Here is a 14,124-nt window from a genome sequence, read left to right as displayed (position 1 = left end):
AGACTGTCCAACCTATGAGGGAAGGCAGGGGGTAAGAGATCAACCAAAGGACTTGTATGCATGCATATGAGCATAACCAATGGACACAGATGGCAGGGGTGTGTGGAGTGAGGGCATGTGGGGTGTGGAGGTGGCCTGGGAGAGGTCAATGGAGGAAAAAGGAGACTTATGTAATACTTTAAACAATAAAGAATTTTAAAAAATATAATCTCAAAAAGAATTGAAAATTAAAAAGGACATGGGGGGGCTGGGTAGAGGTGGGAAAGGGTGGGGGAAGGGAACATATGTAATAGTGTCAACAATAAATAAATAAGACATTGAAGCTTGGGAAAAAAAAGTAGCCTCAAATAGTTTGAGGCCACTACGATTTGTATGACACTTAAAACGCTTGCTTCCAGACCATGTTAGTTGTAATATTGTGTTCGCAGATACAAAAATAACTTTCGAATTATTGATAAATAAATCATTTTAAAATATGTTTGTATGTATCTCATTATTACAAGATCTTAATGTTTGTGGCTGTCTTGTAATGAAGTATTAATATATATAGACCACTGAGAATAGTGCATGGCATGCCATAAGCAGTCAGTAAGTGTTAATCACTTTTAAATGGACAGACAAAAATTTAGGTGTTTTTTACACACACACACACACACACACACACACACACACACACATCTGATCCATACAGAACATGTTTTTTAATGAACATTAAAAAACATTTTGATGTTCTGTACTGTAATTTCCTGGAGGGGCAGAAAGCACATCGTAACTACCTTTTATTTTCCTAAGCATATAGCAAGGTGCCGGGCATACAGAAGGCATTGAAAACACACTGAACAGAACTTTACCCTGAGCTTGCCACAGTGTGTGAGCCGGCCTCGTAAGTTTATCTGGAAGGTGAATAGGTCATAAACAGAGGACAGCTTTAGAAGCGAAAAGGTCATAAACAGACAGACTGCTGCTGTGGGGGGACTGGGAGAGGAGCTAAGTGGGCATGCTTGCTTTCTGTGGGCAGCAGCGTAAAGCTGGCCTGAGGCCGGCCTTTCCACCTGTGAGGGAAGGTCCTCCTCTCTATTTCCCCAGGGACCCTGCTTTCGGTCTGCCCAGCCGGGAGCAGCTGGCTGCTCTCCTCACCTCCTGCATCTGCGCATTCCTACAGAAGGCTGTTGGGCTGTAAAAAAAAGATCTTTTCCATTTAGCTCAGTTGTAACAACATAACAACTGAGACTTTTGTTTTCTTTCTTTTTTTGTGCGTCCTTCCACTTATTTAAAAAAAATACATTTTTATTGATTTCAGAGAGGAAGGGAGAGGGGGAGAGAGAGAAACATCCATGATGAAAGAGCATCGTGGATGGGCTGCCTCGTGCACGCCCCCTACTGGGGATCGAGCCCACAACCCAGGCATGTGCCCTGACCGGGAATCGAACCAGCGACCTCCTGGTTCCAGGGTTGACGCTCAAGCACTGAGCAATGCCGGCCGGGCCACTTATTTTTATTAATACTTTTCCATAGATGTTACCAATTCTGTATTTGGTATTCTGTATTCCCTAGCTTAATTTTTAAAAATTTAAAAAACATTTTGACCCCTTTTACTCATTTCTTCACCCCCACTCCCACCTCTGGCAATCACAAATCTATTCTCTGTATCTGTAAACATGTTTGTTTGTTTTTAAAAAAATGTAGATTATATATATAAGAGAGATCATAGGTATTTGTCTTTGTCTGACTTATTTCACTTAGCATAATGCCTTTGAGGTCTATTCATGTCGCAAATGACAAGATTTCATTCATTTTTATGGCTAAATAATAATCCATTATATATATATATATATATATATATATATATATATATATATATATAAAATAATTTCTTTTTATTTTATTTATTTTAGATAGAGAGGAGGGGGAAAATAGATAAACATCAATTTGTTGTTCTACTTATGTATGCAGTCATTGGTTGATTCTTGTATGAGGCTATTGTAAGTGGAATTATTTTCTCAGTTTCCTTTTTTGATTGTTCAGTGGCAGTATATAGAAACACAACTGATTTTTTATTCTGTATCCTACAACTTTGCTGAATTTGTTTATTAGACTAATCATTTTTCTGTGAATTCTTTAGGGTTTTAGAGATAGTTTTGCTTTTCCATTTTAGATACCTTTTATTTCTTCTTCTTTTTAAAATCTAATTGTTCTGGCTAGGACTTCTAGTATGTTGAATAGAAGTGGCAAAAGTGGGCATTCTTGTCTTGTTCCTGATCTTAGGGGGAAAGCTTTCAGTCTTTTACCATTGAGTTTGATATTTTTCAGACAAAGCCTTTATCATGTTGAGGAAGTTCCCTTCTATATCTAGTTTATTGACTTTATTATGAAAAGGTATTGGATTTTTTCAACATTAAGTATTTTCTGCATCAGTTGAGATGATCATGTGGTTTTTCCCCTTCATTCTATTAATATTATATATTACATTGATTTTATATGTTGCATTCCTAGGACAAATATCACTTGGACATGCTATATAATTCTTTTAATATGCTGCTGAATTTGGTTTGCTACTATTTTGTTGAGGATTTTTTGCATCTACCTGGTATAGTCACAAGGGACATTAATCTATAGTTTCTTTTCTTGTAGTATTTTTTTTAAATATATTTTATTGATTTTTACAGGGAGGAAGGGAGAGGGATAGAGAGCTAGAAATGCCGATGAGAGAGAAACATCAACCAGCTGCCGCCTGCACACCCCCCACTGGGGATGTGCCCGCAACCAAGGTACATGCCCTTGACCGGAATCGAACCTGGGACCCTTGAGTCCGCAGGCCGATGCTCTATCCACTGAGCCAAACCGGTCAGGGCTCTTGTAGTATTTTTATCTGGCATTAATATCAGGCTAATGCTGGCCTCATAGGATGAGTAGTGTTTTTTTTTTAAGAGTTTGGGAAGAATTAGGATTAATTCTTTTTCTTTTTCTTTTTTAATCCTCACCTGAGAATATTTTCCCATTGATTTTTAGAGAGAGTAGAAGAGAGAGGGAAAGACGGAGAGAAATATTGATGTGAGAGAAACACATCGATTGGTTGCCTCCTGCACAAGCCCCGACCAAGGCTTGGGCTGGGGATGAGCCTGCAATGGAGGTAAGCGCCCTTGACTGGAATCAAACCCGGGAACCTTCCGTCTGCAGGATGACACTCTATCTACTGAACCAAACCGGCTAGGGCAGGCTTAATTCTTCTTCAAAGTTGGTAGAATTCACCAGTGGAGCCATGTAGGTTTTTTCTTTGTTGGGAGGTTTTGATTACTGATTTAATTTCTTTACTTGTTATAGATCTATTTAAATTTTCTATTTCTTTTTTAGTCCGTTTTGGTAGAAATTTGTATTTCTAGGAATTTGCCCAGGTAATGTAGATTATCCATTCGGTTGGTGTACAATTGTTTATATTATCCTTTTATACTCCTTTAAAAAAATCTTTAGTTGAAAGTTTTACCTATGTCCCCCTTTTCCCCCATGGACCCCTTATAGCCCACCCCTGTATAATCCTTTTTATCTCTGTAAAGTTGGTAATTATGTTCTTTTATTTCTCCTTTTAGCAATTTGAGTCTTTTGTTTTCTCTTAGGTGCAAGCACTTTCATTGCATTACTTTGGGAGGCATGTAGAGTCCGGCTGTCTCTCTTTTGGTGATATTAAAATCGATCAGTGTGGTTTGGGTGTTGTCAGCCTGCTCCACTCACCATAAAACTCTCTTTCAGCTTTTGCCTAATGGTTTCTGTAGCTTTTGATGATCATTGCCACATCTATTATTTCATAGGGGGATGCTAAAGTTTTTAAAAACATTTTTTAATGAACTCAGATATGCCAAGACAGAATGAAAGATGTATTTTCAATATCCAGCTTCCTGGTGCTGAAGATCAGTCTGATAGAAAGGAAAAACATCCAATAGCCAAGAGCATGGAGACCAGCCACATTGCTAAGATCTTAGGTAAATCACTTGGCTCTTTAAGCTTCAATCTGCAAAAGCAGAGCACTGGATGAGATGACCTCTCAAAGCACCTCACAGCTCTGACTCTCCAGAGTTCTATTATGTTAATTTAGCATGTAATCACAGTGCTGACTGGTCAGCCTAGCTTTCAAGACAACTAAAGTCCACCCCCCTCCCCCTTTCCTCTGGCTCATTTTACCAAAAATATCCTTTGTTTTAAAGTTTCATGCAAGAATTCTGGTCCAATCATCCCACTTCAGTGGTGATACTGATCATGAGACATCACCCCAGACAAGCTGCTCAAAGGGACCATCCATCTCCTTTACGGAAGGGCTCATTCCCCCAAACACTGCCCATACTTCGGCTGTGCGAAAAGAAACATCTCCTATTCTCCCAAGAGCATCTAGTGTCCTCACACTCTCTCTGCCTCGGGCAAACTCTTCTCAGGAAAGGGTCTTGTAAAATCATCCATCCTAAGGTGTAATCGACTGAGACATTCCATTTCAGAGGTCTTCACTTGAATAAGAAATAAAAACTTCAGGAAAAACCATAAATGTATAATGGTGAAATTTTAAGGATAATTTTTTTTTGGTTAATCCTCACCCAAGGACATTTTTTCCATTGCTTCTCAGAGAGAGAGAGTAGAATGAGGAGGGGAGAGGGAGATAGAGATAGAGATAGAGATAGAGATAGAGATAGAGATAGAGATAGAGATAGAGAGACCGAGAGAGAGAGAGAAAGAGAGGAACATAGATGTGAGAGACACATCTATTGGCTGCCTCTTATATGTGCCCCAACCAGGGGTGGGGCACGAACCTGCAACCCAGGTATGTACCCTTGACCAGGAATTGAACCTCAGACCCTTTGATGTGTGAACTGATGCTCTAACCACTGAGAAATACTGGCCAGGGCAAGGATAATTGTTTTTTCTTGGAGGAAAACATCTTTCTATCTCCTTTAAATCATATGCTACATCATCCTTAAAACAGTATGCCTGACAATGGTCCTAAGAGCATTTAAAAAAAATGATTTAAACATCTTTTTTAAAATATATATTTTTATTGATTTCAGAGAGGAAGGGAGAGGGAGAGAGAGAGAGAAACATCAATGATGAGAGAGAATCATTGATTGGCTGCCTCCTGCATGACCCCACTGGTGATCGAGCCCTCAACCTGGTCATGTACCTTAGACTGGAATTGAATGCGGGACCCTTCAGTCCGCAGGCTGATGCTTTATCCACTGACCCAAACCAGCTAGGGTAAGAGCATTTCTTTTTTAGTAAATTAAATTTATTGGAGTAAGTTTCAGGTACAATTTTATAATATACTAGAGGCCTGTTGCATGAAGATTCATGCAATAGGCCTTTCTTCCCCTAGCTGCCGGCACCGGTTTTCCTCCAGCACCCGGGACCCAGGCTACAGCAGAGCCAAGCCTTCAGCCTTTATTTTTTTTTATTATTATTATTTTTTAATTTTTTTAAATTTCTTTATTGATTAAGGTGTCACATATTTGTCCTCATCCCCCATTCCCATCCCACACCCCTCCCCATGGATGCCCCAACCCCCTGTTGAACTTAACCATTGGTTAGGCTCATATGCATGCACACAAGACCTTTGGTTGATCTCTCCCCCCTCCCCCCACCCTCCCCTATCCTCCCTCTGAGGCCCGATAGTCCGATCGATGCCTCCTTGTTTCTGGTTCTGTTGTTGTTCATCAGTCTATGTTGTTCATCATTTCCCCTAGATGAGCGAAATCATGTGTCACTAGAGATATACTTATAAGAATTGAATGTGCGATGAGCAATGATAGTTATGCTGACAGGCAAATGAATCAGTCTGTAGTGCGTTTCTTTCTGGACCAACAGTTCTTTTGAGACCCAATATCAATGTCCACCAGTTCCTTATGAGTACATGTCGGCACTGACCCCTCAGCTCTGGATGGTGGACAAATGGTGGTAATGCAGGTCCGACTCCCTCTGGTTTGGTCTCGGCCGGACCCAGGGGCACGGCTTCACCCGGATCCAGGGGCCCACGGCCTCACCCGGACCCGGGACCCAGCCTCACCCGGATCTAGGGGCACACGGCCTCGCCCAGACCCAGGATTCAGCTTCACCCGGACCCAGGGGCGCATGGCCTCACCCGGACCCAGGGGCGCGTGGCCTCTCCCGGGCCCGGGATCCAGCCTCACCCGGATCCAGGGGCACACAGCCTCGCCCGGACCCGGGATCTAGCTTCCCCCGGACCCAGGGGCACTCGGCCTCACCCGGACCCAGGGGCACGTGGCCTCTCCCAGTCCCAGGGTCGCGTGGCCTCACCCGGATCCAGGGGCCCACAGCCTCACCCGGACCCGGGGCCCAGGCTCACCCAGATCCAGGGGCCCACGGCCTCACCCGGACCCGGGACCCAGGCTCACCCGGATCCAGGGGCCCACGGCCTCACCCGGACCCGGGACCCAGCCTCACCCGGATCCAGGGGCCCACGGCCTCGCCCAGACCCAGGATTCAGCTTCACCTGGACCCAGGGGCGCATGGCCTCACCCGGACCCAGGGGCGCATGGCCTCACCCGGACCCAGGGGCGCGTGGCCTCTCCCGGGCCTGGGACCCAGCCTCACCCGGATCCAGGGGCACACGGCCTCGCCCGGACCCGGGATCTAGCTTCCCCCGGACCCAGGGGCACGTGGCCTCACCCGGACCCAGGGGCGCGTGGCCTCTCACAGACCCAGGGTCGCGTGGCCTCACCCGGATCCAGGGGCTCGCGGCCTCACCTGGCCCCGGGACCCAGGCTCACCCGGATCCAGGGGCCCGCGGCCTCACCCGGACCTGGGACCCAGGCTCACCCGGATCCAGGGGCCCACGGCCTCACCCGGACCCGGGACCCAGGCTCACCCGGATCCAGGGGCCACGGCCTCACCCGGACCCGGGGCCAGGCTCACCCGGATCCAGGGGCCCTCGGCCTCACCCGGACCCGGGACCCAGGCTCACCCGGACCCAGGGGCGCGTGGCCTCACCCGGACCCAGGGGCGCGTGGCCTCACCCGGACCCAGGGGCGCGTGGCCTCTCCCAGACCCAGGGGCGCGTGGCCTCACCCGGACCTAGGTGTGTGCGGACTCACCCGGACCCGGGACCCAGCCTCACCTGGATCCAGGGGCATACGGCCTCACCCGGACCCGGGATCCAGCTTCACCCGGACCCAGGGGCGCATGGCCTTACCCGGACCCAGGGGCGCGTGGCCTCACCAGGGCCCGGGACCCAGCCTCACCCGGATCCAGGGGCACACGGCCTCACCCGGACCCAGGATCCAGCTTCTCCCGGACCCAGGGGCGCGTGGCCTCACCCGGACCCAGGGGCGCATGGCCTCTCCCAGACCCAAGGGCGCGTGGCCTCACCCGGATCCAGGGGCCCACGGCCTCACCCGGACCCGGGACCCAGCCTCACCCGGATCCAGGGGCACACGGCCTCTCCCAGACCCAGGATTCAGCTTCACCCGGACCCAGGGGCGCATGGCCTCTCCCAGGCCCGGGACCCAGCCTCACCTGGATCCAGGGGCACACGGCCTCGCCCGGACCCGGGATCTAGCTTCTCCCGGACCCAGGGGCGCGTGGCCTTACCCGGACCCAGGGGCACGTGGCCTCACCCGGGCCCGGGACCCAGCCTCACCCGGATCCAGGGGCACACAGCCTCACCCGGACCCAGGATCTAGCTTCCCCCGGACCCAGGGGCGAGTGGCCTCACCCGGACTAACAACACTTCTTGATCCATTTTTCTTTCTGGTGTTCTATAGTCGCTTGGAAGCTGTTGGAGGGAAAACTCCCCTCCAATGTCTCCAGAGAGGCTCCACACAGTCCAGTTAGGCTATTGAACCAGGTGAGAAAGCTCCCCTTGGAGGAGGTGATAGTGGATGAGGGTCCTGACTAGGGGCAAGTCAAGTGGGGAAAGAGGGTGTTGTGCAAGGAAGTCTGTGGTGGAAGAGCTAGCCTCCGGAATGAGAAGGTGTTATCAATGTCCACATGAGAAGTGAGAGGCAAATATAATGAGTATCAAGCCTGTGAGTTTGCATTAATGAAGGTAAAGCATCCAGGACTGAGGCTGAGAATGGTGAGTAAATGCCCGTGGCCCCTTTTCCGAGGTGCCTGGCATGTTAAACAAGGCAGGCCAGGCAGCTTAAAGGGGCCACATCAATCTGGCATCCCTACACTTTTGTGTATGCCAATTCTACCATCTGGGAGGCCATTTTTTCTTTTCTATGCCTTTCCAGGTCCTAATCACTTTTTAACACTCAACTTCAACCTCAGTTGGAAGTGATTTCTTCTTCTTCAGAACCCGGCTGTCACTGATGCTCACTTCCCTCCTTCTGTCCTTGTCATCTGGCAATGATTTTTCTTTTCTTTTTTTCTAATCCTCACCTGAGGATATTTTTCCATTGATTTTTAGAGAGAGGGGAAGAGAGAGGGAAAGACAGAGAGAAATATTGATGTGAAAGAAACACATTGGTTGATTGCCTCCTGCATGAGCCCTGACCAGAGCCTGGGCCGCGAAGGAGCCTGCAATGGAGGTACGTGCCCTTGGCCAGAATGAAATCCGGGACCCTTCAGTCCGCAGGCCGATGCTTTATCCACTGATGCAAACTGGCTAGGGCTGGCTGTGATGTTACTGTGTTGAAATCTTGCCTTCTAGAGTGGAATCTGTTTGTAGGTAGCAGTCATGCCCAATGACTCTTGCTATCTCCCAGCACCTGGCCTGGTGCCGCACACATGGTTGTGTGCAATGAGCGCTGACTGATGAATGAGTAATTGATGCAATAGGGCAGGCATTCTTTCTCAGCCGTCTTCTTCCAAAAAAAGGACTTGCTAGAGGAGTTTCCCTGGGACAAATGACAGTGAACATGGAGAACTGACTGGCCAGTGACTTATTCCCTCTGAGCAAACGGGGCTGGTGCTGGGTTTAATTTAGGCTCCTCTGCCTTTCATGCTTTAAAAGGACTTTCCCACGACGGACGCAGGACCTGAAGTTCTGTGCCATTAGCACCACCACCGAGAGATGAGTGGTGAGAGATGCAGCCAAGAGTGCCGGCCTCTGACCTGGTTCCGCTCCGCGCTTTTTGCAGCCAGGCGGTTTAGCGTTTCATTCCCAGCTCAACGCATGGAGCGTGCCCAAATGGGGCACTAACTGGGCTTTGGTGCGGGGGTGTGGGCTCGCATCTCTGAGTGGGTGGTCTTGAGCTGGGTATACATGTCTATGCATATGAATGCGATGACTCTCTTAGTGGGAGGGGGATACATCTGAGTTCTGAGTTTCTGTCGATTTGCGTGGATGCATCTCCGAGGTTGTGGTGTTCTTATCAGCGCATTTAAGTGCTGTGTGGGTGTTACACTTATGCCCAGCTGTGTGTGTGACTGTATGTGAGAGAGCTCCCATCTGAGTTTCTGCCTTGCTGGGTGTGTACATCCGTGTGTCTCAGCTTCGAGTGTGTATGGCCATCCAAAGCGGCTCTCAACTGGTGCCTAAGACCCTCCCTAACCTTGACCACATGAAACAGATTCCAATTGGTTCATTAGCAACTCCTTCTCCTTTATTTGTTGTTGTTGATCCTTACCCAAGGATATTTTTCCATTGATTTTTATTATTTATTTATTTATTAAATATATTTTTTATTGATTTCAGAGAGGAAGGGAGAGGGAGAGAGAGATAGAAATGTTAACGATGAGCGAGAATCATGGATTGGCTGCTTCCTGCACGCCCCCAACTCAGGCATGTGCCCTTGACCGGAATTGAACTTGGGACCCTTCACTCTGCAGGCTGACGCTTTAGCCACTGAGCCAAACTGGCTAAGGCTTCCATTGATTTTTAGAAAGAGTGGAAAGGAGGGGAGAGACAGAGAGAGAGAGAAACATTGATGTGAGTGAGACACATCGATCGGTTGCCTCCTGCACACACCCCAAGCCAGGGATCAAGCCTGCAAAGAGGTATGTGCCCTTGACCCTCAGGTTGACTCTCTATCCACTGAGCCTTCTGCTTCTCGAGATAGGGATGAAGGCATGGAGGAGGCTCATGCTGTCCTCCCTGCCCCCCTACCCCCTTCCCTCCACCAGGCAGGACTCTGCCTTCGTAATGCCATTTCTTCTTGGTACTCTGTGGTCCTGATAGGGCCTGGGAGCCACGGGAGCCTTTGGCCTTGAGTGTCCATGACATCCTTTGGAATATTTTAATGGGATCTAGATGCCCAAAAGAGAAGACCTTTTTATTTTTATTTATTTATTTTCTTATTAAAAGAAGATCTTTTTAGAAATCCAGAGCTGCCTTCCACTCCCTCTCCTTCCCAGGAGAGAGCTGACATTCCCAACACTGTTTACATTCTTTTCCTCCTCGCCTCCCTGCTCCCCACCCTTTTCAGGACCTCCTTACTTTGGGCTTGCAGATAAACTGTGCCCCTATAATCAAAGCCATCCTTCCTGCTCTGGGGGAGCCCAGCCACACCCTGACTTGCCACAGCTCAAAAGTCTACCCTTCCTTCACCCATTCTTCTTCTACACCCTCCTTCACTACTAGATTAACCCTTTCATCTCCTCCAGGAAGCAGAAGAGGGCAATGTTAGTGACTTGATTTCCGTCTCCAGCCCTCCCTGCATCTCCACCTCACTACCCTACACCCCCAAATCCCTGTCCAGCAGAGAAGGAAGAACAGGCTGCCAGTAAAGGCCAGAGGAGAACATCTTTGGGTTGAAGGCTCCGGAGAATTGGGTTCTCTTCCCAGCTTCATCACCCTGTCTCCTTTGTGATCACTAAATCTTAACAACACAATTTGTGAAAGAGCCAGCATCATCCCAGGATCCTGCTGCCACCAATATATTGCAGAGCATCTGTGAAGCAACATTTTCACAGGAGCCCAGGACTGCTGGGGACAAGATCAGGCATGAGAGAGGCAGGATGGGTGACCCAGGATTGGGAAGACAGAGGGTTAAATTGCAACTATTTTACTAGTAGTGGGAAAGATCCTGTCTGGTCATGGGGGACTCTCCTCAAAGCTGTCACCTTAGAGATCAACCAAAGAGCTTGTGTGCATATATGTATGACCCATGGACACAGACAACAGGGTGGTGAAGGCCTGGGGTGGGAGATGCAGGGGGGGGGGGGCGGAGGTGGGCTAAAAGGAGTCAATGTGGCGGGGGGGGGGGGAAAGGGGGACATGTGTAATACTTTCAAAAATAAAAATTTTTAAAAATATGTCACCTTGGTGTCCCCAAGAGATGTCCTTTGCTTCTTTTTCCATCTCCATCATTGGATAAAGCTACCCTACCCAGCATCTATGACCAAAGCTGCCTGCCATAGCACTGGCAGGAGTTCTTTGGGGAACAAAGTGAAACCCAGTTTCCTCTATGTGGCAGGCAGTCCCCTGCCCTGGGGACAGGGTCTGGGTCCTAGTCCCCTCTCCATCAGCATGCCTCATGTAGGGACTGGCACAGGGGAAAGTATGCCCAGTGGTGACTGAGAGGCTGACAACCCACCAGCAAGGTCCCCCCGTGGTGACTCAGGCTGAATGGCAGGCCCGAGGATGTCTCCTTCTCCCACTGTTTCCCATTTGTCATGAAAGGGGAAGACAGTTCTCTCTGGACTAAAAGCAAATTCTTGGTCTCCCCTTGAGATTTAAAAAACAAAAAGAGTAGCATTTGCCCCATCCATGACTTCTTCAAAATAGGAAACTTGTCCCTTCTCCCTGCCACTGGCATCTGGACCTTGACTGCCCCCTTATTTCCTGATAGATTTTTAACCATCCAAAAGGGTTTGTGGGGCTTGGCTTCCTTCCTCTTTCCGTGAAAGCTCCTCATTCCTGTCTTAATTGTAAGGGTCTAATCATGCAAGGCATTGGTTTCCCTGTTGGAGGAGAAACCATCCTCATTGTTTTGCTCTCTTTCCTTCCAAGTGCCAGCCACCCTTTCCTTGGCACCTGCTTCCTAGGGAGAAGATGTGGGCTGATGGGAAAGAAGGGGCCAGAGTGTGTTCATTAGGAGTACCAGCCTCTTTCTGAGCCCGACAGGCTCCAGGCTTGCATGAGCTCTCCCTCCCAGGGAAGAGTGGAGGGAGAGAGCCTATGGATCAAAGCTGCCTCCTTCTCCCAAAGAAAAAGCCTGCCAAGAACCAGCCACAGCAGCATTCCTGGGTGACTCGGGAAGGCAATGAGAGAAGCTTATCTGCAGGTTGGTGGGCACCCTCTCCAGCTCTCTCCCTCTCCCACTGGTTTCCTCTCTCCCCTAACTCTGAGGGAGAGGATGCCTTACTGAACCCCAAGAAAGTCTTGTCTCTGTCTTCAGGTAGGATGAGTGACCTTTCCCAGCCCTTGGGGAGCAGCTTCTCCAATAGTCAAGGATTTTGATAATTATTCAAAGAGACTAGAACAAAAACTCCACAGTGGGATATGAAGAAAAGAGACAGGGTAAATGGGGTGTGGGGTACTTCCACCTAGTTTTTGCTCATTTCTAAGAACTTTAAAGCCAGAGGGGAAGGTTACAAATAGACTGTAACACCGCTAACACATGTCATGTACAAGACTGCAGTCTCCTGAAGTCCCCTGAGTTTCTTCTTACCCTGTTACATAACACACACAGATACACACACATCCATGCAGTCCATTGTGAGGGGCCTAGGACCAACCACAAGCTAAATTTCCTTGCTATTGGAACTTCTGCCGGTCAGGCGGCTGCTGGTTCTGCGGACCACGCATTCTAAGTCACTGATCATCACACAACTGCCCCCACCTTGCACCTTTGGAGCCCCCAACACATAAAGAGCAGCCTGGAGACCTGAACTCATAGATTCAGAGGCCCTCCCTTACTGTCTGCGCCCAAGGGCACAGAACAAAGGTTATCAGGGGGCCCATGGCCAGGGTAAAGCTCCCTCTGGGGAGCACATGCTTCTGTCCAGAGTTGGATGACCTCTACAGACCAGGCAGCAGCGTATCCCTGGGGCCAGTCATTAGGACAACTTCCCAAAGCAGCAGGTCACTTGTTTCCAAACCCAGGCTGGCCATCAAAAATGATAGCAAGAGTGTAAATGCCGTATTTTCCGGCGTATAAGACGACTTTTTAACCCAGGAAAATCTCCTCAAAAGTCGGGGGTCGTCTTATACGCCAGGTGTCATCTTATAGGGTGGGTATATCCCAAACTCTATATTTTAACTGGAAAAGTTGGGGGTCGTCTTATAAGCCCAGTCATCTTATACGCCGGAAAATACGGTAGGTATTTTGCCTGCGAAGGGTAATTTGGCAATATCTTTTAAATTTGCAAAAGTAGGTACCTTATAATATAGTGATTGTTTCTAGAAATTTAGTCTACAAATACACTACATACATGTGAAATGACATGTGAACCAGTTATTCACCGCAATACTATCTATTAGTAAAGATCGGGAGTAAACCATATGTCCATCAGAAGCTTTTTTTTTTTTTTTTTGGTATTGGTATGAAAGGATCACAGATATAGAGTGTTAAGTTAAAATAAGCAAGGTGCAGAACAGTGGGTATATTTTACTATTATTAGCGTAAGAAAGAAAGAACAATTACCTATTCAAAAGATTAAATTAGAAAACAGACCAAAGAAGCAAAAGGAAGAACCTTTCACCCATTAGCAGCATAACCTGGGGAAAGACTAGACTGAGAATTCAGAAGGAATGCTCCCCCCGCCCCCCCCCCGCACAACAGCCCCCCCCAACACACACACACACACACACACACACACACACACAGAAGAGAAGGAAGTGGGCTGTCAGGTGCTTCAGCATTGCTCTGCTGGTTCTTAAGAGCCTCCACTAACAGAGGCCTGAAAGTCCTCTTCTCATGGTCTCCTATGGTGAACCGCCTAACCATTCCCCTAACTCAGGCACACTCATGTGGTTAGGGAAAACTTGTAGGTGTGTGTGTTTTTAAATGTAAACATTTGTACACACTTCTTCAGAATAACAAGGTCACCCCCTAAAGCAATGACATCCTTTAAAGCTGCTTGACTTCCTGGCACCCTCTTTCCCTTCCCCAGCCAGTTCTATTGTCCTGGAAAAAAATTGCTGAATGGCATGTATTTGTTTTAGAGATTACTCTTTAAGAATCTCATGACACCCCTTTGAAATAACTGGCAACACTCTGGGGTGTTGCAAAACCCACTTGG

This window comes from Cnephaeus nilssonii (assembly GCF_951640355.1).
Source record: "Cnephaeus nilssonii genome assembly, chromosome: 8".
NCBI lineage: Eukaryota > Metazoa > Chordata > Mammalia > Chiroptera > Vespertilionidae > Cnephaeus > Cnephaeus nilssonii.
This window is presented reverse-complemented; position numbering follows the sequence as displayed.